Source organism: Erinaceus europaeus, chromosome 11, assembly GCF_950295315.1.
Source record: "Erinaceus europaeus chromosome 11, mEriEur2.1, whole genome shotgun sequence".
Lineage (NCBI taxonomy): Eukaryota > Metazoa > Chordata > Mammalia > Eulipotyphla > Erinaceidae > Erinaceus > Erinaceus europaeus.
In genome coordinates, this window is record NC_080172.1 from 106,684,252 (window position 1) to 106,710,245 (window position 25,994).

The window sequence follows — 25,994 nt, forward strand, 5'->3', positions numbered from 1 at the left end:
TAATTGAGGGGAATGTTAAGATAAAGAGTGAGATAAGAAGAGACACCTGGGAGTCAGGCAGTAGCACAGGCGCAAAGCACAATCACCGGCAGAAGTTATCCTGGTTCCAGCCCCAGCTCCCCACCTTCAGGGCAGTTGCTTCACAAGTGGTGAAGCAGGTCTGCAGGTGTCTATCTTTCTCTACCCCTCTCTGTCTTCCTCTCCTCTCTCTATTTCTCTCTGTCCTACCCAACAACAATGACATTAAGAACAACAATAACTACAACAATAAAACAAAAAGGGCAACAAAAGGGAAAAAATAAATAAATCTTAAAAAATTTTAAAAAGAATAAAAAAGAAGAGACACCAAATAAATAAATAAATAAATAAATAAAAGTGGTCAGAGGGGGTCAGGGAGGTTGCACACTAGGTTAAGTGCACATAGTACTAAGCACAAGGACCAGCCTAAGGATCCCGGTGTGAGCCCCCAGCTCCCCACCTGCAGGGGGTTTGCTTCACAAGTGGTGAAGCAGGTCTGCAGATGTCTATCTTCCTTTTCAATCTCTATCTCTATTCTCCCTCTCTATCTTTCCCTTCTCTCTCAATTTCTCTCTGTCCTGTCCAACAACAACAATAAAAATGGAAAAATGGCAGTGGACTGATTCATGGTGCAGGCACCAAGCCCCAGCAATAACCCTGAAGGAAAAAAAAATAATAAGTCAGAGCCTGGAGAGGAGACAGAGTGGATGGAGTATTGGGCTCTCTAAAAGAAGTATGGAGTTTAATCCCTAGGAGAGTGATAATCTGCTTCTTTGTCTCATAAATAAGTAAATAAATGAATTTCTAAAGTAGTCAGAAGAGTAGTATTTAATTCAGATCTAATTCCTTGAGGAGATGGAAGAGGAAAGAGTAAGGATAAGGCTCTGCCTTAATCAAATCACCTTACTGCAAACTTTCCAAAGCTGAACTTAATAAATACTTTAAACATAACAACACATGTTGGACTGGAGGTCCAATCAGTAGAACAGTCCAGCAGGGCAAGGTTAGTGATCAGTATTTATCACAACTGTGTGAAAAAGAAAGAAGGTGCCAGGCTGGCTAGAGTGCCTGCTTTGACAGGCTCATGGCCTGGGTTTGAATTCTGGCACTACAGAGGAGGGACTACAGCACTGGAGAAAATGCAAGTATTACCATGTCTCTCCCTCTGTCTTGCTCCTTTTGGTCTCTGTCTCTATCAGAATAATAATATAAAAACAACAGCCTGGAGTTGCGAAATCTCCTATATAGGCACAAGACCCAAACACTGGGGAAAGAGAGGGAGAGAGAGGGGGCGGGGGAGGAGAGAACAAAAACACACAAGAATGGCAGCTGGAATCAGACATGTCAGTAAATGGGGTCAGACTGATGAGTTAACCCAAGCATGAGGCAAGCTGGTATTTGGCCTCACACTCACAGAGAGAGAGAGAGAGAGAGAGAGAGAGAGAGAGAGAGAGAGAGAAAGGAAGGGGGGAGGGAGAAAGAGAAAGAGACAGAGAGAGAGAGAGAGTGTGTGTGTGTGTGTGTGTGTGTGAGACAACATGGCATCAGTTGGCTTGACAGTAAGTTTTACAAATTTCCTTCTATAGGATGAGAGGTCAATCTTAGGGGTTTTTGTGAGGGACACTGGCAGAATAGAAGGGGATCAAGACACAAAACCAGTTAATAGAAAGAGGGCACACCTTGTGCATATAAACTGAGCAAGGGTCATGTCAGAGCAAGGTCAATAGTAAAAAATAATGATACTGACCCACTAGCCTATTGACAATAGGGTACTTTAGTGTCTTCTGCTGATAGCCAGACTTATGCAAAAGGTTGGGACAAGAACAAGACAGCAGGTGAGAATGATGGACTTAAAAATACTGACCCACAGAGAGACGGTAAATGATACCAGTACTGCTGTTGTTTATTGTGGGGAAAGGGTTAATTTGGGAAAGTATCAGTCACACTGGAAGGGATCACTGAACCTGGAAACTATTACTACACAGACACATATGTTCCATAGGTAGACGGCCAAACAGGTGGAGCAGAAACAAGCAGGGAAAGAGGAGGTGTGATGATTTTGAGTGGACAGGCACAGGGTAGGTTCAGAAGTTCAAGCTGGGTTGGGCGGAAGTGCAGTGGGGTGAGCGCATGTGGCACAAAGCACAAGGACTGCCATAAGGATCCAGGTTCAAGCCCTAGGCTCCCCCCCCCCCCCGCAGGGAGGTCACTTCACAAGTGGTAAAGCAGGTCTGCAGGTATCTATATTTCTCTCCCCTTCTCTGTCTTCCCCTCCTCTCTCCATTTCTCTCTGTCCTATCCAACAACTACATTACTAACAACAATAACTACAACAAGAGCAACAAAAGGGAAAAAGAAAAAAAAGAAGTTCAAGCTGGATACCGGCAGGTTCTCCTGGGACTGGGAGTCCAGAAATATCTAGTCTTCCACACAGGGGTGAGGGCATATTGATAAGAACAATGTTATATTCTGCTTTATATCTTAACTCTTTTTCAGCCACCAGGTTCCAGATGCTACCATGATGCCAACTGGACTTCCCTGGGCAGACAACCCCACCACTGTGTCCTGGAGCCTTGCTTCCCCAGAGTCCTGCCCCACTAGGGAAAGAGAGACAGGCTGGGAGTATGGATTGAACAATGCGCATGTTCAGTGGGGAAGCAATTACAGAAGCCAGACCTTCAACCTTCTACATCCCACAATGACCTTGGGTCCATACTCCCAGAGGGATAAAGAATAGGAAAGCTATCAGGGGAGGGGAGTGGATATGGAGTTCTGGGGGTGGAAACTGTATGGAATTGTACCCCTATAGTCTTGTCAATATTTCCATTTTATAAATAAAAATTAAATTAAAAAAGAACAATGTCAAAACCTTACAAACAGGAAGGACAGCATGGATTCACTTCTCTTTTTTTAATCTTTATTTTTAAATATTTATTTATTTATTCCTTTTTGTGCCTTTTTTTATTGTTGTGGTTATTATTGTTGTTGTTATTGGATAGGACAGAGAGAAATGGAGAGAGGAGGGGAAGACAGAGGGGGGAGAGAAAGACAGACACCTGCAGACCTGCTTCACCTCTCTTGACTATGAGGTGCACTGGTCCTAAGAGTAAGACTGAAGAGTACAAGGTAGATCAGAGCTCACCTAAGTCATCCTAAATGTTTAATATCTTAGAAAAAAAAAGAAACAGGAAATAGCGTATAGAAATAGAGTAAAAAAACTAAAGACTCAATTTCAGCTTACATTTACATAATTTGCTTTCAGAAGGTTTCTGTATTTCATTTTCTTTATATATTTTTTAAATTGGGAGTTTAATGGTTTACAATTTAGTTGTTGGCACATGGGTACAATTTCTTCTTCAAAACTAGAACTAGCAATGTATTTCATTCTCCTTTCTCACCCCTCTCCACCCACCTTTTCTTCTACCCTATGCTTTAGATAAAAGAAAACAAAAATAAAATTATTTTAATGTATCAAAAAAAACCTGGCTAAATATCTTAGTTGTGGGGTTAAGGATTCTGGGATCCAAAACCCAGCATGCCATTCTCACCTCCTTTTTCTAACATACTGAGACAACTAGGCAAATATACTTTTCTATACATACCCTTCTCCTTCAAATACAACTCAGAGACACGGAAATTATACAGTTTGTAGTGTGCTTACACTATTGTCTATACTACTATAGCTCTTATGTCTGCATATATTACAGATCTGAGGTCTATGTTATCAAACACACACACACACGCACACACACACATGCACACACGCAATGTTAGGGCAACATGCATGTTCAGAACAGAGACAGTCTGTGTCCCAATTCTTCATGTAAATCTTATGTAGTTTTCCTTTTGGTTCAGTTCCTAGGAGACTGAGCAAAGGTTAGTGTGGAGTGGGTGGAATTAATCCCCAGTACCCCCCTTTTCTCTCTTCTCTCTCTCTTTCTCTCTCTCTCTCAAGAGCTAGAGGATTTTCCTTCCTTGAGCTGGGACCATTCCCAAGATTCCTGTTCAGACTCTTACTCAGCATGCCCTCCTGTGTTTACAAGTTAAGGTCAAGGTTCTCTATGGGTTGCTTAATAATTTGGCAAAGAACCTTGCCAACAAATATCAAGTCCAGACTAAAAGCATGACTGAAGACACGGGCCAGTTCCTCTGTGAGTCGCTGCAGTGGGGAACATTTCTGAGCTAACCTTCCGTGTTTGAAAGTAGAAAGTCTCTGTTCGAATTTAATAGGTTATGTGTAGGATTCAAGAACAGCATTACCATTACTTTATCTGGTATGCTTTTGACCATTCTCACATTACAAAAATAAGCTACCAAATAATATCAAATAGGAATGTATTACTTTTAGATTAGATGGGAGAGCCTGTGACAAGATGGATAGCTGCTGAGCTGAGATCCTGTCTTTAGCTAAAGAAGTCTTTGTCTCTCATCTTCTTGGTTCTTCCCTTATTACCAACTGATGGGACAGTCACTCCTTGAGGGTATCAGTCTGTGGTTGTGGTGTTTGTATCAGTCGGGTGTCCCCAACCCAAATGTTCTAATGACCAGCATGGGTGTTCATGCCTTCTATGCTGTATAGTGGCCAAAAGCCTGGGTTTTTAGGTCAGAAAGGCCTGGACCTCACCTCAGCTGTGGTTAGACTTCTACTGAGTTTAGCATTCAGAGGCATCCATGACATATTTCCTACAACCATACTCCTTACAAAGGTTTTCACATTCATTTCTTCAGTACAAGAGAGACTGATTGAACATATCCATCTGGTTTACAGATGGGAATTCTGAAATCCAGTGATCACTTGCAAGGCCCTGGCTACACAGTTGTTGTTTTTTTTATTACAAACCAAATGAAATGTGTGATAAATTTTTATGCCCCACCCTCCCAACAATAACCATCCTAGTTCTAAAAAAGCCCTAAAGACATTTATCTGGTTTTTTGTTGTTGTTGTCTTTTGTTTCATGTTCATATGTTTCAGTTCTCTATCTTCTACATGTAAATAAAACCATGTAGTAATTAATTGTCTTTCATCTCTTCACTTATTTCTCCAACCATAACTACCTCCAGTTTTACCCATTTCATCACAAAGGAAACAAAACCATCTTTTTTTTTTTTTTTTTTTTTACTGCAGGGTACTATCCCATGGAGTAGAATATCCTATAACTTCTTTATCAAGCCATTGTTGATGGGCATATAGGCTGCTTCCACTCTCTGGATATTGTGAATAATACAGCTATGAAGAAAAGACAGAGGTGTCTCTGTTCCTTCAAAGTAATATTTTCATGTCCTTTAGATAACTGCCCAAGGGAGGCATTTTTATTTATTTAAGGACTCTCTATATAGTTTTCCCATCAACAGTAGCTACACAGTTTTTTTTTTTTAAGAAGAGATGTTTTAACATATGTGAGCCAGGTCCAAGCTCCTCACTTAGTAGGGAATAACGCCACAGTATGCTAGCTACTTATCACTTGACAAACAAATATGTATTTTCTGCTACTTAATATATGGTCTTATCTAAGAGCTGATACTCTGGCCATTTCTAGTTGAGTTCCCGTATCAATGTTTTACAACCTTATAAGGAAAGTTATCCTCTTCCTTTGCAGCACTTACAACTGTCTTAAACACACATAGATGTGTGGTAATTTCTCATTTATCTTTTCAATTAAACTGTAAGTACCATTAGGACAGGCATCATAATTGTTTATTTTACCATCTGTACATAACAGGTAATCAACAAAGATTATTTGTTGAATAAATATAAGCTGTGTTATCATTTATTACAGATAATAAAATTGTACCCAAGAGGTACTTGCCTTAGTTCAACCTTGGTAATAAGTAGCAGACTGCTTCTTTAGAGCTGAGTGAAACTTATTAAGAGAAGCCTCTTTCTGTCTACAAGACTCCTCTTAAGGGATGTCAGAGTTTGGCAGTCACTACAAGTGGGAATGGCTGAATTTAGTAAGTCAAAGGCACCAATAGGAATAAACTGGTCATCTCCTGTCAATAAAAAATGTTAGTGGTAGCATTGTATAAAATCACTTACAACAGTATTACCAGTGTAATCACATTTCTGTAGGACATCACAGCATTCAGAAAATTTTGACCTTCAATACCTGGGGGTGGAGGCAGAAAGATGGCTTACTGAAAAGCAAACAAACAATAAAATTTGTGAATTGTCCATGATGATGTAACTGAGATGTGGAACCAAGATTCAACTTCAGGAAGAATTTCACTGTACAATATAAGCATTTTGAAATATATCTCATTTTATTTATTTTGTAGATAGAGACAAGAAAAATAAGAAGGGGAAGATAGAAATGGAGAGAGTAAGGGAGAGAGAGAGAGAGAGAGAGAGAGGGAGAGAGAGAGACATCTGCAGAACACTTTCACTGAAGTTTTTCCCTTGTAGGTGGAGACCAGGGGCTTAAGCCTGGGTCTTTGTGCATTGTAACAGGTCTGTTCTACCAAGTGCACCACCACCTGGCTCCTGAAAGATCTTAAATATAGAAAACTTGTGAAATGTATAAAGATCTTTAAAATATAATCTCGAGTCTAAACACCCAAATATGAGCAGTTCAAGATGAAATGGTTAAATTAAAGGTAGAGATTCCCCAAGTATTCGTTTACGTGGAGGACCTGAAGGATGATGGATTATGGAAAAAGGTAGTATGTTTTTATTAGGTTTTGAGGACAGAGATACAATCCTAAAAACATGAGTTGGACACTCTCAGGCAGAAGTTGAAAAACAAGATCAGAAGAGAAAACACAAGTAGAACCTGAACTGGAATTGGCGTATTGCACCAAAGTAAAAGACTCTGGGGTGGGTGGGTGGGTGGGTGGGAGAAAAGAGGTCCAAAAAAGACGACAGAGGACCTAGTGTGGGTTGTACTATTATATAGAAAACAGGGAAATGTTCTGCATGTACAAACTATTGTATTTACTGTCGAATGTAAAACATTAATTCCTCAATAAAGAAATTTTTAAAAAAGTGAGTTAGAGAGATGTTTCAAATTAGACCTCCCTTTAAGATAGCACAGGTGTCAGGGAACTGACCTAACTGCCTGTTGAGGCTCAATCCGTTGTTCCTGTCCTCCCAATATCCTGGTATGTGTCAAGAAGAGTCAACTTAAGGCTCCAAAGTAAAGACCCATGCTGTCCAGTGGTTAGGTAAAAATCTCAGTACATGGGCAGGCCACAGAAAGCAAGCCCAAAGGATGCGAGTGTCTAGCTCCAGATAAAGTAGCAAGAGAAAAGAAAAAGTCTCAATCTGAGAGGTACCTAAATGACTACTTTCTAGAAAAACAGGTAACTATAGAAAAAGGAAGAACTGGTAGAGGAGCTACTCTTTCATGTATGGCTGGGCACTTGAATATACGGCAGCATCCTGCCACAGAGCCCAAACTAAAAGGGGACGCAAAACCACCCCAGTTTCTACAGGTGATGTAACCAGTAGAACGTGCATTCAGCCATATGGCTAGTAAGAAGGGGCACCACATTATGAATTCATAGCTGTCCTCCCCCAGCCTTCATGGAACAAGGAGTTGGGAACCTATGGCGATCAGGGGCAGTCAAAAGTCTCAGAGGTGTTTAGTTTGAAAGTAACAGAAAAATTAAAAAATAAATGTATTTATTATTATTATTATTATTATTATTATTATTATTATTATTATTATTATTGGAACTGCTCTCACTCAATACTATATACAAAGAAAAGGGAGTTGGGAGTAACCTTGAAGAAAATCACAGAAGTCAGGAAGCCTCCTGAGTCCATTCAAAAATAGGAGTTCCGGGAGTCGGAAGGTAGCGCAGCGGGTTAAGGGCACGTACACAAAGCACAAGGACCAGCTTAAGGACCCCGGTTTGAGCCTCAGGTTCCCCACCTGCAGGGGGGTCGCTTCACAGGCGTTGAAGCAGGTCTGCAGATATCTTTCTTTCCCTCCCCTCTCTGTCTTCCTCATCTCTCTCTATTTCTCTGTCCTATCAAACAATGACGACATCAACAACAGTAATAACTACAACAATAAAACAACAAGGGCAGCAAAAGGGAATAAATAAATATTTTTTTAAAAAAGGAGTTCCTCAATATCAGGTTCTATGTGAGAATGGCAAGTTGGTGATGATGACTGAAGCACCTGGTGATGGTACTTCTTCTTCTAGCGTTTGCCCTTCTTCCGTAGCCAGTCAACAGCATCAGGTTGAGCCTGATGTAAAGTTTCGAGACCTCCTTTGAATCTGGAGAGGTGGCAGTCATTGACTATGTGGGTCATAGTCTGTCTGTAGCCGCAGGGGCAATTCGGGTCGTCTCTGGTTCCCCAGCGATGGAACATAGAGGCGCACAGGCCATGGCCTGTTCGATAGCGATTAAGGAGGGCCCGATCATAATGTGCTAGGTCAAAGCCAGGTTGACGCTTGCAGGGGTCTGTGATGAGGTGTTTGTTCTTTACCTCAGCTGACTGCCAACTCTGTTTCCAAGAGTCTGGAACAGAGAAGTTCAGTGTAGGCGTAGGGTACCAGACTGGGTGACAAGACGTCAAGCGTTGGACAGGGTGATGGTACTAAGGGACTTGGGAAGCGAGGACCACCTGGGGCCAGGTGGTGGCCTGCCTAATTGAGAGCACACGTTACTATGCGCAAGGACTTGGGTTCCAGCCCCAGGTTCCGCTACAGGGGGAACGCTTTGCACTTTGCAAGTGGTGAAGCAGGGCTGCAGGTGTTTCTGTCTGTCTCTCTCCTTCTCTATCGCCCTCTTGATTTCTGGATGTCTCAATCCAATAAATAAATATAACAAAAATATGTTTTAAAAAAAGAAAATGATGAAAACTGAAGAGTCATATACAGGACAGGAAAGAAGAGTGAATGGAAATTAATCTGTGGTCAACAAAATACAGTTATGTTCCTGCCTTTAAAATGAACCTTCGAGAAAGAGATATCTTCTGAACACTTGAGATTCTGGGTGTAGTAGCACACCATCACAAGGTGATTCACAAATAAAGAAATCAAATTTAAATATATTGAAATGCCATCTATGTATCTAGCTACCTACATACCTACCTACCAATTCAGACAGACAGGCAGATAGGCAGGAAGACAGAATCCTTGATACCAGAAATGTCTATTGTCTAATGGTATTTTTTGCTTTTCTTCTCTTCTTTTCCACCCACTACACTGTTGATGCATTTGGACAATTGGTTTTACCTTACTACTGGGTAAGAAAAGGAGACCAAAGTGCCCATACACCATATACTCAAAATTTGATGCACACCAAAATTCTATTGCTGCTGTCAATAGAAGAAAATAGCAACAAAAGCTAAAATGATAGTATTTACTTAGGTTTTACTTTGGTCTGACAATTGGTTTTAAACCTTTTTAACAATAACCCACAGACTTTAAATGGAAGTCCATGCCACAGAAGGGGATATGCACAAGTACCGATGTAAATAAAAGAAATGAAGGTTTTAGCAAACAACACAACTTGGTTTTTGTATGAGTAATACATACACTCTGATGCTTTAATTTGATTCCATTCATTTACAAAAAAAAAAAAAAACGATGTTGTATGACATACTGGTTTGATTTTATGACCCAGGTATGAACTGACATCTGTCATTTGAAAACCACCTTCCAGATTCAGAGTAGAAAATCCCAAACAAGAGAGTAAAAGTTAGAGACTTCAGAAACTGCATATATACTCTCTCTTTCACTGACAGCTCCAAAAAGCTGTGAAGTCAAGAGGAAAGAAGAGTGCACAGGGGTGACAGGACACGGCCTAGTAAAATGCAAAATTCAGGATACAAATTCTACTGGTTAGAGGTCCGCCAAAGCAACGCAATTCTTATTTGATGAGTTATGCTACCACCAAGCATTATTCACATGGAAGGCAACATTAGGAAACTGATTTTTATCAATATCTGGTTTGAGATGTGTCTTAATTCTAACCCGTGTGTGTGTGTGTGTGTGTGTGTGTGTGTGTGTGTGTGTGTGTGTATGTGTGTGTGTGTGTGTGTGTGTGTGTGTGTGTGTGTGTGTGTGTGTGTGTGAGATTGTGTGTGTGTGTGTGTGTGATTGTGTGTGTGTGTTTACTCAAAGCAGGGCAAGGGATGGCAGCTGTTACATCTGTGGAATTTCCAGTCATTAGACTGACCTCGGATCAGGCAGGATTTTCACGGAGTGCATATAGAATCATAATTGAGCCCTCCGCTGAGTTAAGGCCAGTAGGTTCTATTTTGTATATTTTTCTGCATTTACTTTCAAGAAAATGTTCTCTCTTAAATCCCTGTTATGCCTCCCCCTCACCAAGAAGCTTCTCTCTGGGGTCCAGTTGAGAAGCAATATTAATCCTCGGTTTGCTTGCAAACCACTCAGAAGCTTCAGTTATCCAGTTCAGTGCTCACAAATAAAAGGGTCGACATGGACATGACAACTGCACTACCTATTTTTTTCTCATGTAATTATAGCTCAAAGATGCACAATTCCAAGCCCTATTCCTACGAACACATAATTTCTCCAGTCACAGCCACTCACTGCTTGCCACTGTTATTAATGTCTCTCATAGAAATCTTCAAAGTACTCTTTTTGGTGATAGTGTGTCTGTATTTGGAGGGGAGGGACTGAGGGGGACGACAGAGTCCGTGTGAGGGAACATACTCCACTCTTGCTGACTGCACCAAACTCCTCACTTGATTCTCCATCTCCCTGTAACCACAGATGAACTCACTCCTGGTCAAATAATCTTTGTCAGAATGAACTCCAACCTATATATACATCAGTCCAAATGTCTCAGACTTAATAACAGGTATTATTACCCACACATATTATAGAAATGGGCTACCTGGGGAAGAAAATTAAACTGATTTTGGGCTTTCCTTCAGAAAGGCTGTATTCCCACATAATGAGTACTGCAGATTGGTGAAGAGGAAGTGGTGAAATGGGTGATTTTCTAAGTCCCTCACAGAAACTTTGAGGCAATTTTATAGTAGTGGCATTTTAGCACATTCTGTGTTTTTACTCGTTCTGCACTTCCTTCAACAACAAAAAAGTATTCTGGGGCAAGCAAGGTACTCCTCTGGAGAGCGAGCCTGCTTTGTCACATGTGCAAACTAGTGTCTACTTTGCAGCTACTGGTAGAAAGATGTAGGGATACTAGTTTTCTAAACAACGGGCCCAGGGCATGCTGATAGCACTAGTGGCCAATAAAAACAAACAAACAAAACGGGAGTCAGGTGGCAGTGCAGCAGGTTAAGCACACATGGTGGCAAAGCACAAGGACAACTGTAAGGATCCCAGTTTGAGCCCCAGCTCCCCACCTGCCAGGGAGCCGCTTCACAAGCAGTGAAGCAGGTCTGCAGGTGTCTGTCTTTCTCTTGCCCTGTCTTCCCCTCCTCTCTCCATGTCTCTCTGTCCTATCTAACAATGACAACATCAATAACAACAACAGTAACTACAACAATAAAAAGGGCACTAAAAGGGAATAAATAAATAAAATGTTTAAAAAGCCAGTTGGTGTATTGCACGAAGGTAAAAGACTCTGGGGGAAGGTGGTTGGGGGGCGGAATTCAGCTCCTAGAACATGATGGCAGAGGACCCAGTGGGGGCTGTATTATTTTATGGAGAACTGGGAAATGTTATGCATGTACAAACTACTGTATTTACTGTCGAGTGTAAAGCAATGCCTCAATTGAAAAATTATTTAAAAATGCAAGTTAAGATGGAAAATTCTGCTTTCCTGTCTTGATCAATAGAACCCCTTAAATGCTTTAGAATGTTAGTCAGAATCAGCTTCAGGCAAATGGTGAAACTGCCAATCTTCCTCATGATACCCAGTTATTTTTTATAACTATTATGTTATTATTATTATCATTACCATTATTATTTTGCCTCTAGGCTTATCACTGGGGCTAAGTGAAGTTATATCTATTTATTTTCTCTGAATGGATGAGATCCAGCCAATATATAATTAATCACTGTAAGGAATCACTTCAGACAAGTAAAAATCAAGTATGACTTGAAACATTTGGGATTTGGGTAATGAGTCTCCTAATGTAAATAGCTCCCAAAATTTCCCATAAAGAGGATGAAGGGTGAAAACTGACCAAAAGGAGAAATAATAGGAGACTTTCACATTTTTTCATGCCAGCACCCAGAATAAGAAATTTATTAATATACCCAATTAGTATACACATGACCCAAAATGTAAACAAATAGAGTTTCAGAAAATAATATCCTACTATGTTGCCAAGTACTCTGACATTTTCTACTGATTCTACTATTGCAAAAACACAAGCTAGCTATGACCCTCTAAATTGATTTCATGACCCCAGTATAAGTGGTTAGAGAGCAGCAATTTTAAAACACACCATTATAAACCTGTACAAACACAACTGTACAAAATGCTCATCTGGGGAGGGGGCAGGCGGTGGCGCACCCTGTTAAGCGCACGTACTCATGTGCATGGACCCTGTTTCCAGTTAAGCACACATGGCATGAAGCAAAAGGTCAGGTGTAAGAATCCCGGTTTGAGGCCCTGGCTCCCCACCTGCAGCAGGGGAGGGAAGGGGGGTCACTTCACGAGTGGTGAAGCAGGTCTGCAGGTGTCTGTCTTTCTCTCCCCCTCTCTTCCCTTCCTCTCTCAACTTCTTTCTGTCCTATCCAACAATAATGACAGCAATAACAACAATAAACAGTAAAGGCTACAAAAGGGAAAAAATAGCCTCCAGGAGCAGTGGATTTGTAGTGCAGGCACCGAGTTCCAGCAATAACCATGGAGGCAAAAACAAACTATATATATATATAGTAATATATATATACATATATATTGTATATATATATTACTGTATATATATTACATATATATACTGTAATATATATATACATATATATTACATATATATCACCAAGCCCCAATGATAACCATGGTGGCAAGAAAAAATAAATAAATCCTGGTTTTGAAGCTGCAGTTTAGTCACTGTCAAGCTGTATATAAGTGGGGGTCGTGGGGATATGCAGGGACCAGGGCAGTTGAAAGCCCCAGAAGTAAGTGTTTAGTTAGTAACAGAGAAATATAAAGAAATCGATGACTTTGTTTTTTGTTTTACTAGCACCCCTCTCACCTAATAATGTATGTTTCAAAGAAAAGGGAGTTGAAGGAACCTATGGATTACTAAGGTGGCAAGCTGAAAGTTACAACACCAAAAGTAAGAGTAAAAATGAGTTGTATACTTCAAAATAAAGCCTAGATTTGAATTTCTCCACATAGAACTCTTGAGTTGGAAAATGTGTTTATATGATAAATGTCCTAAAGTATGACTCAGAGCCAAACTGTAGTTGTAGTATTCTTCTCGGAATGATGGTTCCTTTATAACTCAAACAGGAAATAAAGAGAATAAAAGGAATGTGTTTTCCTTTTGTTTCTATGTTGCAATTGCACCATGATTATTTAATTAATCAATTGAAGTGTTTTAAATCATTTCAAGCTAAAAATGTCTATGCTTACTGTAAGCAGATACCTGTGGTTTTAAGAAACAATTGCATCAGTATCAATGTGCTAAGGATAGCAACTTCTATATACAGAACTGCTTAAAAACTACATTTAAGCGGGTAGTTTTTACTTTTTTTTGTCTATAATCAGAAAAATTATCCTAGGTAGTTTCAGAAGACAAAAGCTAAAATGTTGAAAATGAAACTCAAATTTTAGCACCAGAAATCAGCACATACATCAGGCTCAGAATAAAACTAGTATAGTCACAGGCCTTTTGGAATATAACTAAGCCTACTAGCTATCATCAAAACCTGGGTCCATGCTCCCAGAGGGCTAGAGAATGGGAAAGCTACCATGGGAGGGGGTGGGTTATGGGGATTGGGTGGTGGGAATTGTGTGGAGTTGTACCCCTCCTACCTTATGTTTTTGTTCACTAATCCTTTCTTAAATAAAAAATTAAAAAAAAAACAAAAACGGAGGCCTCAAATCTTCATCTGCATTGTTCCAGCCTTTAGGTTCATGATTGGTCAACAATTTGTTTGGCTTTATATGTTAACTCTTTTTTCAGCCACCAGGCTCCAGGTGCTACCATGACCCAACCAATATGTCCTGAAGCCCAGCTTCCCCAGAGCCCTGCCCCACTAGGGAAAGAGAGAGACAGGCTGGGAGTAGGGATTGACCTGTCAATGCCGATGTTCAGCGGGGAAGCAATTACAGAAGCCAGACCTCCCACCTTCTGCAGCCCCATAATGACCCTGGGTCCGTAATCCCAGAGGGAGAAGGAAAAGGAAAGTTATCAGGGGAGGGAATGGGATATGGAATTCTAGTGGTGGAAATTGTGTGGAGTTGTACCCCTCTTATCCTATGGTTTTTGTCAGTTTCCTTTTTATAAATAAAACTTTTTTTTTTAAAAAGATAACATTAAAAAAGAGAGAGATTTATAAAAAGACTTGCTAGAGTTGAGCCAAGCTTTTCAGTTACAGTAGAAAACACAACTAAATGCACACACCTTGTATCTACTTTGTATTTCTTCAGATAATCAATTCACTTGTACCACAGAAAAGTCAACTGGCAGACACAGATGAAACTGATGTGGAATGGAAGAAATTTTGTGGGTCTAGGGATCCTATGAGCTTTCAATCACTTGTCCTTCAAATTTTCTATAGGAAAAATTACGTATCAGATGTATTCTCATGTAATTTCAGCACAGCTGTTAAAACAGCATCAGCAAGTTCAACCTCATCTCATAAGGAATGATTAACAAGACATGAATTTACATGATTGCTTAGTTAAATAGAATAAGTATATACAATATCACATATTAAATAAAAGATAGTGTTTTTACTCACAAAGCCTCAGTTTCACCTCACAAATATAAATTTTTATCATTTGTCATCCACTCTCCCCATCTCTTCTCCCTTTCCTGGTCCCTCCTCCCATCCCTCTCTCTTAACCAAAACACTGGTCAGCCCTGGCTTATGGTGGAGTGGGGATTGAACCTGACACTCTGGAGCCTCTGGCAGAAGAGTCTCCCTGCATAACCATTATGCTATCTCCCCCATCCTTTAGCCTCAACTTTTTAATTTTTTTTTGCCTCCAGGGTTATTGCTCGGGCTCAGTGCCTGCACCACGAATCCACTGCTCCTGGAGGCAGGCCATTTTTTCCCTTTTGTTACCCTGGTTGTTTTTACCATTGTTGTGGTTATTACTATTGTTGTTACTTACATCATTGTTGTTGGACAGGACAGAGAGAAATGGAGAGAGAAGGGGAAGACAGAGGGGGAGAGAAAGACAGACACCTGCAGACCTGCTTCACCACCTGTGAAGCGACTCCCCTGCAGGCGGGGAGCCAGGGGCTCGAACCAGGATCCTTTTTCCTGTCCTTGCGCTTCACGCCACGTGTGCTTAACCCACTGCGCTTCCGCCTGACCCCCTAGCCTCAACTTTTTGTCGTCAATCTAAATTCCAAAAGAAAAGGAAAGCATCTCCAAACTGGAAAGAATATTAGATACTAATATTACTGAAAAATGTAAAACCTTTACCACAGAATAGAACATAACCCCTATAACATTGCCTTCTACAGCACGTACAATATCCATGGGTTGAACCGTGTACATATTCAGCTGATTTTAATTAGTGTAACAGTCAATGTCTGCTGCCAAGATAGAGATATTTGCAGATGGGAACACTTAACAGCAAATACGAGTTTCCTTCAGATGCCACTGGCATTGATAATGCTATAAGTAACCCTATCTATTACAGGGTACCAGGTTTAATGTAGCAAATTTGAGGTCAAAGGAGAAATGTGACTGCCCAGTGAAATGGTATTCTAGCAACTTCAAAAAATAACTCTTGGACTTGAAGATGAATTTAATGTACACAAGGCTAGGTTACATTGTTCCTAAACTCTGCTAGTCCAGAATGTAGAAGGAAGTACTTTAATGAGACAGCTGTGTGAGTAGGAGAAAAGAGTATAGTCACAGCAATGGTGTATGCTAGGTGGTCAAATCCCTTTATGCCCCTAACAAGAAAAAAAAGTTAAGAATGTGATTCTCTTAATGAGTATTCCTTTCAGCCCACCTGCAAGTTAGCTATCTGGCAAATATTAGTAAAGTCATGGTCCTTTGGAATATACCTAAAATAGACTTCCTAGCTTCTTCCAACATGAAGATGTCGAATCTCATCTGCTGTATTCTCACCTTTAGGTTCCTGCCTACTAAATAATTTGTTCTGCTTTCTATATATTTTTCTTTTTTATTTATTTCCTTTTTGTTGCCTTTGTTGTTTTTATTGTTGTTGTAGTTATTGTTGTTGATGTCATTGTTTCTGGATAGGACAGAGAGAAATGAAGAATGGAGGGGAAGACAGAGAGGGGGAGAGAAATATAGACACCTGCAGACCTGCTTCACCACCTGTGAAGCGACTCCCCTGCAGGTGGGTCTGCTTTATATTTTAACGCTTTCTGTCCACCAAGTTGCAGATGCTACCATGACAAAAACCTGACTTTCCTGGGCAGATGACCTCACTAATGTGTCCTGGAACCTCACCTCTCCAGAGCCCTGCCCCACGAGGGAAAGACAGAAACCAGCTAGGGGTATGGAGTGACCTGTCAGCGCCCATGTCCAGCGGAGAAGTAATTACAGAAGCCAGACCTCCCACCTTCTGCACCCCATAAAGATCTTTGGTCCATACTTCCAGAGGGATAAAGAATAAGGAAACTTCGAGTGGAGGGGATGGGGAACTGCTACTTCAGTTGTGGGATTTGTGTGGAATTGTACCCTCTTATCCCACAATCTTGTTGATCATTATTAAATAACTAATAATTTTTAAATGAGTATTCAAATTTTCAGAGATCTTAGAGGCACAAGGGGGGTGCTTTAATCCTGCAACTTCTCAACATTAATAAAATTAATTTTTTAAAAAATACTTATTTATTGGATAGAGAAAGATGATACAGGAAGGGGGAGGGAGGGAGGGAGGCAGGGAGGCAGGGGGAGAGAGAGAGAAAGAGAGAACTCGCAGCACCACTTCATTGCTTACAAAGCTTTCCCCCGGCAGGTGTGAACCAGGGGCTTGAACCTGGGTCCCTGTACATTGTAATATCTTCACTCTACCAGGTGCACCACTGCCAGACTACAAAATTAATTTTTACTGTATTATCATTCTCATCTCAGGAGCGCCGCACTCTCTGTTCTCCTCTGGTTACTGCTAGCCTAATAATTGCTTAATGCAAGAGGTCCAGCTACAGACTATTCCACACCACCAGACACAGTTATAAGCCAGAAAACCATATTCCCTTGTTCAATGACTATCTGACACTGGTCTGCCTTCCTGTATGAACGGAGAGATCCTTGAGGTATTAATTCACCTTCCCCACAGGTCAACATTGGATCAGAAAAATAGGAAGCTGCTGAATGCACAAACACATATGAGCAACAGAACCATTATTTCTTCCTCTTCAAAGTTACAGCCATTTAAATGCAATCATGATATTCATGATTACTGCCACAAACTGGAAAATGTTAATGTCATTCAACAAAATAAGAAGAAATCAAGGGAAAGTTATTATAGTGAAGGCAAAGATTTACTTACACAAATTCAAATAAGGTAAAATATTTACTTATTTGGGAGTCGGGTGGTAGCGCAGCGGGGTAAATGCATGTGGTGCAAAGTGCAAGGTCCAGCGTAAGGATCCCGGTTTGAGCCCACGACTCCTCACCTGCAGGGAAGTCGCTTCACAGGCAGTGAAGCAGGTCTGCAGGTGTCTGTCTTTCTCTTCTCCTCTCTGACTTCCTCTCTTCTCTCCATTTCTCTCTGTCCTATCCAATAAGGACGACATGAACAACAATAAAAACAGCAAGGGCAACAAAAAGAAAATAAATAAATATTTTAAAAATACATATTTACTTGAATAACAATATTTATAACAATATTTATTTATAATATTTATAAAGTAAATACATACTTATTGAAATAACAACTTCTGTCTAAAAGTACGTTAAGCTGTAAAGCCAGTATAAAAGTTGGATTCCCTTTATTTGCTATTTTAAATGAAGTCGGGTTGACCTGCACTGCACTGACTTAATTGAGAAAAAGTAAGCAAACCTTGCAATAGTTGTACTTTTCCCTTTGTACCCTGCTGTACTGCTTCTCTAGTCACACTTGTTTGGATGATCTAGACATTAGGAACCTGGTGCCTGTATTCCCACCTGCATGATATTACCATTCTTTCAGCACTCAGATTCAGGAGAACAGCACACATTATTAAATTATATGACACTGAGAAAGGGAAGCAGGATGGTGTTCTTTTTTTTTTTTTTTTTGCTTCCAGGGTTATTGTTGGGACTCGGTGCCTGCACCACGAATCCACTGCTCCTGGAGGCCCGTTGTTTTTTGTTTTTTTTTTTCTCCTTTTGTTGCCCTTGTTGTTTTATCATTGTTGTGGTTATTATTATTGTTATCGTTGTCCTGGTTATTATTGTTATTAATGTAGTTGTTGTTGGATAGGACAGAAAGAAATGGAGAGAGGAGGGGAAGACAGAGAGGAGGAAAGAAAGATACCCTGCAGACCTGCTTCACCACTTGTGAAGAGAACCCCCTGCAGGTGGGGGGCCAGGGGCTCGAACCGGAATTCTTAGGCTGGTACTTGCGCTTTGTGCTACGTGTGCTTAACCCATTGCGCTATCGCCTGACCACCTAGGATGGTGTTCTATGCATTCATTTCAAAGTAGGATTTGTCATTTAAGATTGTTCCTGTCCATATGAATGAAAAGTATATGTAAATGGAAAGCTCTGAGGAGCCTGACAGACTTAATAACAGATAAGTTTAGGAAAAACAAAGATCAGGGGAACTACACCCTGCAGGTGGGGACCGGGGGCTTGAGCTAGGGTCCTTATGCACTGTAATATGTGCGCTCAACCAGGTGCATAACCACTGACCCCTCCCATGTCATCATTTAGATTAAGGGATAAATGCCTATCATTACAATAATAAAACTAATTCTGATGAAACGTTGGTGGAACATTGGTGATTCAGTTATATTATCTGGGATGAACAATGCACTGTATTCTGCATGGGGTAAAAATAAAACTTTTGTCTCTCTCATTAAAGATTTCAGCTATTTCTTTCTTTTTTTTTCTTTTTTTTTTTTTTTGCCTCCAGGGTTATTGCTGGGGCTCGGTGCCTGCACCATGAATCCATCGCTCCTGGAGGCCATTCTCCCTTTTGTTGCCCTTGTTGTTGTAGCCTTGTTGTGGTTATTACTGTTATTGTTGATGTCCTTTGTTGTTGGATAGGACAGAGAGAAATGGAGAGAGGAGGGGATACAGAGAGGGGGAGAGAAAGATAGACACCTGCAGACCTGCTTCACCACCTGTGAAACGACTCCCCCGCAGGTGGGGAGCCGGGGGCTCGAACCAGCATCTTTACTCCAGTTCTTGTGCTTTTTGCACCACATGCACTTAACCGGCTGCACCACTGCCCGACCCCCAGCTATTTCATTTTTAATTTTGATACTTCGTAAGTAGAAGAATCTACCACAAGTCTAGATCTCTACTCTAAAAGTCTGAGGTTACTAACATTAACAGTATGCACATAAAGGAAGTAAGAACCAGCACTCACTTTTTAAACGTGTGGGGGGTGGCGGTAGCACAGTGGGTGAAGCACAAGGGCCAGCTCAAGGATCCCAGTTCGAGCCCCCCAGCTCCTCACCTGCAGGGTGGTCACTTCACAGGTGGTGAAGCAGGTCTGCAGGTGTCTATATTTCTCTCCCCCTCTGTCTTCTCTGCCACTCTCAATTTCTCTCTGTCCTATCCAACACCACCAACAACAATAACAGCAACAACAACAATGGAAAAAAGATGGTCTCCAGGAGCAGTGGATTTGTAGTGCAGGTATGATAACCCTGGAGGAAAAAAAAAAATTAAAAAATATGTATCTCTGAAATTACACTTAAGTTCATAAGAGACCAGTTATAATTTATTTGTGATGCAAAGGTAACAGAAGGCAAATGCTTATTCAGAAGTCCTTAGTGCATTTTACTATGTCATTATTTTTTTAAAAATATTTTATTATCTTTATTTACTAGATAGAGACAGCCAGAAATCAAGAGGGGACAGGGTGGCACAGAAGGAGAGAGACAGAGAAATACCTACAATACTGCTTCACCACCCAAAAAGCTTTCCCCCTGTAGGTGGGGACCGGGGGCTCAAACCAGGGTCCTTTCGCATTGTAACATGTGCATTCAACCAGGTGTGCCACCTCCTGGACCCTCCTATGTCATTATTTAGATTAAGGAATAAATGCCTACCACTACAACAATAAAACTAAGTTGGTTGAAATTTGAGGTCAGAAGGAATTTAAATACATGCAAATGCAATTTTCTAGCTTATCTGCATTACAGGGCTCCATTCCTGCCGCCTTAGTTTTACAATGAGTTTCTAATGATACTGGGAATCTACAGAAAGCTCACTTTGAGCTAATAGTATCCAGTAGAAGTCACTCCCTATTCATCGTTAAGTTCTTTATTTTTAAGGCTTTTAAGATCAACTTCATGGGAAAGATTACATTATTGGATGCATCCCAGTTTCCAAGACACCTCAATTTCCAAGCATTTATTCTGAAGGCCATGTAGAAGAAGTGTTGAAAAGGAAACATTTTGAAAGACAGCAGTTGTTCTAGCCAGCTAGAGCTAACCATTTATCAAGAACAGTTAAACTGCTGTATGTTAAAGAGTCTTGAGCACATTCACTTCCCAGCAGGGTGGGAGTCAGAGCAATTTCTAACTATGGTCACGGAAGTTTTCTGAAAGTTGAAAAAAAAAAAGTTTAAGGGAGCCAGGTGGTAGCACAGTGGGTTAAGTACACATGGTGCCAAGTGCAAGGACAGGCTTAATGATCCCGGTTCCTGCCTCCAGTTCCCCACGTGCAGGGGGGTCGTTTCACAAGCAGTGAAGCAGGTCTGCAGGTGTCTTTCTCTCCACCTCTCTGTCTTCCCCTCCTCTCTTGATTTCTCTCTGTCCTACCCAACAACAAAGCCAGCAATAGCAGCAATAATAATAACAACAACAGTAAACGACAAGGGCAACAAAAGGGGAAAAATACCCTCCAGGAGCAGTGGATTCGTAGTGCAGGCACTGAGCTCCAGCAGTAACCCTGGAGGCAAAAAATAAAATAAAAAATAAAAAGTTTAAGAAAATGTGCACATTTTGAAAAGCTATCATTCTGTCCATTTTTTATTTTTTATTACTTTTTCTTCCTCACTATTAATAAATAAAAGACAATTATGCATGAATCATACCTAAGCAATTGTGGAGTTTCATGTAAACGATAAAATTATCACTTTTTAATAAATGAAAACAATCCCTCTTGTGAGTGGTGGGAAATAAAATGAGTCATTTAATTAACATCCTACTTAGCCTGTATGTTATTAGCATACAAGGAACATTAGATAGTTAAGCTATATTGATTTAATGTCCTGTTACACCTAATCAAAACTGGCAACAAAAATTTCAGGCAAAACTGACCCTTAGATTTACATGAAAACCTTACTTCTGCATTTATTAGCTCTGTGTGACTCGGGGCAAATGACTTAACTTTGAGCACCGGAATCTGTTTTCTTTCTTTTTTTTATTGTTGTAGCTATTGATGCCGTCGTTGTTGGATAGGACTGAGAGAAATGGAGAGAGGAGGGGGAGACAGAAGGCAAGAGAAAGGCAGACACCTACAGACCTGTGAAGCGACTCCCCTGCAGGTGGGGAGCCGGGGGCTCGAACCGGGATCCTTACGCCGGTCCCTGCGCTTTGCGCCACATGCGCTTAACCCACTGCGCTACCGCCGACTCCCTATTTTCTTTTTAACTTTTTTTTTCTTTCTTATTTGATAGGACAGGAGAAATTGAGAAGGGAATGCAAGGTAGATAGGGCAGAGTAAGAGAGACACCTGCAGACCTGCTTCACCACTGGTGAAGCTTCTCCTTGAATCTGGGTCTTTGCACATAGTAGCATGTGTGCTCAACTCAGTGTGCCACCGCCCAGCCCTCTTTATTTTTTAAATAAAGCTAATATTGACAACACCAGTTGAGAATCACATATATCTTAGTCATTAGGCACGACCTTAATGCTCATCTTAGTTTAGGGATTGACATAATCATACTTTTTCTTTATTATTACTATTTTATTTTTTATATTTATTCCCTTTTGTTGCCCTTGTTTTTTGTTAGTTATTATTATTGATGTCACGACTGCCACCTCCACAGATTCAAAGGAGGTCTCGAAACTTTACATCAGGCTCAACCTGACGCTGTTGACTGGCTACGGAAGAAGGGCAAACGCTAGAAGAAGAAGAATTGATGTCGTTGTTGTTGGATAGGACAAAGAGAAATGGAAAGAGATGGGGAAGACAGAGAGGGGGAAAGACAGACACCTGCAGACCTGCTTCACTGCCTTTGAAGCGACTCCCCCACAGGTGGGGAGCCGGGGGGCTGGAACTGGGATCCTTATGCAGGTCCTTGAGCTTTGCACCACTTGACCCGCTGCGCTACCGCCCCACCCCCATCATGCTTTTTCTTAACCAAAAAGAAACACAGAATCAAAATTTGTAGTTATGAACACTTATGTGCTGTAACAGAGGAAAATGCCCTTTTTGAAATTATGTTACCCACCCTTGCTATTGACTACTTGATGAATGTCCCCCTTCCTTAATGTCTAAATTTACTTTTGGAATTTATCATTTCTTAAAAATCATTATTTGATAGAGACAGCTAGTAATTGAGGGGTAAAGGGGTAACAGGAAGGGAGCAAGATAGACACCTACAACCCTGCTTCACCACTCGCAAAGCTTTCCCCCTTGCAGGTGGGGTTCGGGGACTCCAACCCAGGTCCCTGCACACTGTAACATGTGCACTTAATCAGGTGAAACTCTACCCAGCCCCCTGGAATTTATCATCTTGTGCTTAACACGGTCTTCCTTCTAAAGAGATCCCTAGGAATGATAAAGGAAAGATAAAGTCAGTTTCACTTTGTGAGACTGAGTGTGATTTTCATCCTGGGCACATACTGGAGGAATGCTTGGGATAAAATATCTCTCAAAGGTTGGGCGATAGCTCAGCAAGTAAAAGCACATGCCCTACCAATGTAAATTGGTCCAACCTCTGTGGAGAATAGTCTGGAGAACTCTCAGAAGTCTAGAAATGGACCTACCCTATGATCCTGCAATTCTTCTCCTGGGGATATATCCTAAGGAATCCAACACACCCGTCCAAAAAGATCTGTGTACACATATGTTCTTAGCAGCACAATTTGTAATAGCCAAAACCTGGAAGCAACCCAGGTGTCCAACAACAGATGACTGCCTGAGCAAGTTGTGGTCTATATACATAATGGAATACTACTCAGCTATTAAAAACAATGACTTCACCATTTTCAGCCGATTTTGGATGGAGCTTGAAGAAATCATGTTAAGTGAAATAAGTCAGAAACAGAAGGATAAATATGGGATGATCTTACTCTCAGGTAGAAGCTGAAAAACAAAATCAAAGGAGAAAACACAAGTAGAACCTGAACTGGAATTGGCCTATTGCACCAAAGTAAAAGACTCTGGGGTGGGCGTAGGGGAATATGGGTGCAAAAAGGATGATAGAGGACCTAGTGGGGGTTGTATTGTTATATGGAAAACTGGGAAAAGTTATGCATGTACAAATTATTGTATTCACTGTTGAATGTAAAACACTAATTCCCTAATAAAGAAATTTTAAAAAGCCACATGCCCTACCATGCAAAGGCCCTGCGTCTGAGCTCTCACACCACAGGGGAGTGCCTTGAAAGGTATAAGATGTTTTGATGGGTCTCATTTTTTTTAATATTTATTTTATTTATTCCCTTTTGTTGCCCTTGTTGTTTTATTGTTGTAGTTATTATTATTGTTGTCATTGTTGGATAGGACAGAGAGAAATGGAGAGAGGAGGGGAAGACAGAGAGGAGGAGAGAAAGATAGACACCTGCAGACCTGCTTCACCACCTGCGAAGCGACTCTCCTGCAGGTGGAGAGCCGGGTTCGAACCGGGATCCTTATGCCGGTCCTTGTGCTTTGCGCCACCTGCGCTTAACCCGCTGCGCTACAGCCCGACTCCCAGATGGGTCTCCTTTCTTTCTCCACTATGAAAAAAAAATTTTTTGCCCCCACAGTTATCACTGGGGCTCTGTGTCCGCACTACGAATCCACTACTCCTGGAGGCTATTTTTCCCATTTTGTTGCCCTTGTTATTGTCATTGCTGTCATAGCTGTTGTTGTTGGTTAGGACAGAGAGAAATGGAGAGAGGAGAGAAAGACACCTGCAGACCTGCTTCACCAAGCTCTGTAACACCCCTGGAGGATCTCACTAACTACAAGATGAACTATGTGGCCCACCCCTTAGAGAAGCGCTTTGTCCACTAACCAGCCAAGTTTAGACCTTGTGAAATTCCCTTTAAGAGTCTCACCACCCAGAGATATGCTTTTCAGGGCCTGAAGGGGGAACCAGCCAAGAGCTTAAAACCTCCACGCAAGGTCTGTGCAGTAGATACGCCTTTCGCTAATACCACTGAGTTTCCAGATAAGTACCAAGCTTGGCCAACACCCCAGATATTCTCCAGAGCTCCTGTTGCCTATGTCCCTCCTGAAGAAAAGATGGACCTTTTGACAACTTTACAGTCCCATTACACATATCTTAATGGTGCCCCCAGCTCAGTCCTGCTGACCAGTGTTCTCACTCAAGAAGTCTGGCTGCTTTGAAAGTTCGACTACCAGGGGAGTCGGGCTGTAGCGCAGCGGGTTAAGCGCAGGTGGCGCAAAGCACAAGGACCGGCATAAGGATCCCGGTTCGAACCCCGGCTCCCCACCTGCAGGGGAGTCGCTTCACAGGCGGTGAAGCAGGTCTGCAGGTGTCTATCTTTCTCTCCTCCTCTCTGTCTTCCCCTCCTCTCTCCATTTCTCTCTGTCCTATCCAACAACGACGACAACAACAATAATAACTACAACAATAAAACAACAAGGGCAACAAAAGGGAATAAATAAATAAAATAAAATATTAAAAAAAAAAAAAAGAAAGTTCGACTACCACCAAGGATGACTACAAGCAGTGACCAGCAAGCGCAATGAGCCAGTCAAGCCTGTTCCTCAACTGAACTTGCCCACAGAGCCTTTGGAACGCCTGACCACTACACGGGCCCACTATGTATCCCACCCACCCACCCCCCAACAACAAAAGCTGTAAGCCCTCTTTGTCTGTTCTTAGAGGAAATACTCCTGTGGAGAGCAAGGCTACATACAACATCAGCTTTACCCCCAAGGACATGGGCAGATGTCTGGCTTCATACCCAGAGCCTCCTGGCTACATCTCTGAGGAAACAGATCCTTCAGGACACAGGATATACAGACCGGTCTCCCGGAGAGGCTCCTGGGAGAATGGGTGTCTTTCTGGAGGTGATTTGGAAAAATGCCAACCAGCCGGAGTTGACAGTGTCAGCCTGAGTTTGGAAAATTGTTTAGAAATTGCACAATACTATTAAAAGTGGATGGGGGAGTTGGGCGGTAGCGCAGCTGGTTAAGTGCAGGAGGCGCAAAGAGTAAGGATCCCAGTTTGAGCCCCGGCTCCCCACCTGCAGGGGAGTCGCTTCACAAGCAGTGAAGCAGGTCTGCAGGTGTCTGTCTTTCTCTCCCCTTCTCTGTCTTGCCCTCCTCTCTCCATTTCTTTCTGTCTTATCTAACAACAACAATAAAAAAACAAGGGCAACAAAAGGGAATAAATAAAATAATAAAAAAGAAAGAAAATTAAAAAATTAAGAGTCAATGATTGAGTTATTAATTAGACAAAAAAAAATCCCCAAAATGAAAAAAAAAAGTTCATCATTTCCAGGACCCTTGAATAAAATAAAAATAACTTGGCTCAAGGAAAATGACACTTAATCACTAGTTAATAACTTCCCTTAAACCTCCTTCTGCTGTTTCTGCCTCTTGGGTCTTACATTATACT

At 41.3% G+C, this 25,994-nt stretch overlaps 1 protein-coding gene and 1 pseudogene across 3 annotated transcripts in view; one reads left to right on the plus strand and one right to left on the minus strand.

The window, feature by feature from the left end:
- Positions 1 to 25,994, minus strand: part of DDAH1 (dimethylarginine dimethylaminohydrolase 1) — a 344,576-nt gene that overhangs the window by 158,731 nt on the left and 159,851 nt on the right. The window lies entirely within an intron of this gene.
- On the plus strand, positions 1,557 to 25,492 carry LOC132541263 (stabilizer of axonemal microtubules 1-like; annotated as a pseudogene).